Raw genomic sequence first — 2,343 nt, 5'->3', positions numbered from 1 at the left:
ACGACCTCCCCCCCACCCCCCCGCCAGGCTTCTCCACATCACCTCGTGGAATCCCCCCGCCCTGAGTGTAACTTCACTTCCTTTGTTCCAGGCTTAGTTCTCTTTCCTTCTCTTAACCCTCCCACCCTCATTCGGTGACTGCAGCCAGTATCCGGCCAACCAGCCCGTGTTGCTTGTTACACCTGCGCAGCCTCAGTTTATGCTTCAGAAAAGATCTTTAATACTCCTGATCGTCTCTCAACATTAGTAAGCTCTTCTCTAGGGCGTCCCCTTTAAAGTTTCACCTTACAGAGCGAGAGGGAAAAGTAAGGCGGTCTTGAATTTCGTTAGAGGCCTTTAGTCTTTTTTTCAGCCAGAGAGCAAAGAAATGTGTTCTTGTATTCTTTGCCGCTGTACTTTAAGCAAATCGGGCTTCTGAACGTCGGTCTCTATCAACTCTTTGTTCTCTGTGAGTTTTTGCATCCTGTCAGGGAATTCTTAGTTACTTCTACTATGTAGTGGGAACTGCTACAAGTCTTTGAAGTTGATGTGTAAAATCACGTTCCAGAGAAGCGGTTCAGCAAGTGACCGTAACCAGGATCCTACCGCAGGTTGAACTTTTTAGCGGTCTACCTTGAAATTCACTTGCAGACAGAAGATAAAAACTGACCCCAAAATGTTCACAATCAGGCAGTGTGCTTCCATAGCTAGGTAAAGAATAAGGTGGTAGTGCTTTTTAGCCCAGAGTGGTGGTGGTAGTGTAAAAGGAACGTGGTGGCCAGGTCCTTGTTAACTGCAAATTTAGAATGACATCTCCTAATGTAACTGGAGATTTTATTTCTAGTTAAGTTTTATTAAGCTATAACAGTAATTGCCCACCTAGCTGTTGAATTTTTTTTTTTCCTGATGCAGATGTGTAGTCACAACCTTAGAAAAAAGTATTTATGGGACTAGCACACATTACTTATTTGCCTTCAAGATACGGCTTTAGGCAGGCACTTTGGTGTGGGTGTAGAAAGGAACTTTTATTTATGATTATTCCCTGTTAGACATACACACGACAGTCATTTACACAATGCAATTTATATGTTAAGTTGTGAAACTAGACTTTATAGTTGCAGTGTGATTTACCTTAAATGCTGAAGACAGTTTGGATTAATGCTTGAGTAGACTTTCTTTGATGAGTTAAGAAATGAACATTAAAAGCAGAAGTCGTCATCAGCTAAGCTCAGAGCAAAAGGATTTGCCAAACTTAAAGGTTATTTCTTGAAAAGATTAATAAAGGGAGTTAGGAATGCAGCCAGGTTGAAAGAGTGCTTGTCTAGCAGGCAGGAAGCCCCTGATTTGATCCCAGCAACTTATAAAACCTGACCTGGTGGCTCACAGCTGCAATCCCAGCACTCTGGAGGTAGAGGCAGGATGATCAAGAATTTCATCTTCCTTAGCTGCATATCCTGTTAAAGGCCAGCCTGTGATAACGTGAGACCCTGTCACAAAACAAAACAAAAAGGCTAGTAAGCTCAGACCTGTTAAAGATTGGTCAAGGGGAAAAGTTGCAAATAAATGAAATATAAAAATAGAATATTAGATTTTAAAAAGTTATATGGTAATAAATTTGAAAAGGTAAATGAAATATATGATAGTTAGGGAACCATTAACTCAGAAGTTAAGCATGGATGGACTAAGCTGAGACTAGTAGTAGTACTTTGTAATGATGAAGACTTTCCCTTTCAAATCTCTTGGTCCAGATATTCTTGTATACAAGCTCCATTTCATTTCCATAACCCTTTCTTTTTATAAATTCTGGAATGTAGGGCACAGAAGCAAGGTAAAACTAAAACCCCAAGTCCATTTTATAGGTTTAGTGAAATCTTGATTTAAAACTAGGTAAGATTATAGTTGTGTTAACACCTGTTAGCATAGAAATGAAAATCCTGTATACTATTAGCTCATCAGATCTAACTATGTCAAAAGAATTGTGATTCACGGTTTGTCCAAGTTTTTTTTTTTTTTTTTTTTCGATATATTGCTGTGATTTATCTCAGTAAATTGGAAAAAAAGTCATGACTTGATAACTTTTTAAAATGCCAATATCCAGTACCTAGTTGATACTGTGGTACTTGATACAAGGATAACTTAGTAATTCAGAGAGTGCAGGATAACTATTTAAAAGTCATTACCTTTAGCTAATAGGAATAATAATGGAGACATTTTCAATATAGTCACTATAAGATGGTAACTACCCATGGATGTTCCTTAACATATTAAGAAAAGTTCTTGTTGCTTGCATGGTGGTTCACATTTTTAATCCCTCCCGCCCCCCCAACACACACACACACACACACACACACACACACACACACC

The 2,343-nt window shown here is 39.0% G+C and overlaps 1 protein-coding gene across 1 annotated transcript in view; it reads left to right on the top strand.

Moving 5' to 3' along the window:
* Cacul1 (CDK2 associated cullin domain 1) overlaps positions 1-2,343 on the top strand; it is a 60,085-nt gene that overhangs the window by 868 nt on the left and 56,874 nt on the right. The window lies entirely within an intron of this gene.

This window comes from Mus caroli, chromosome 19 (assembly GCF_900094665.2).
Source record: "Mus caroli chromosome 19, CAROLI_EIJ_v1.1, whole genome shotgun sequence".
Lineage (NCBI taxonomy): Eukaryota > Metazoa > Chordata > Mammalia > Rodentia > Muridae > Mus > Mus caroli.
Note: the sequence above shows the minus strand (reverse complement) of the source record. Positions and strands in the feature narration are given on the sequence as shown.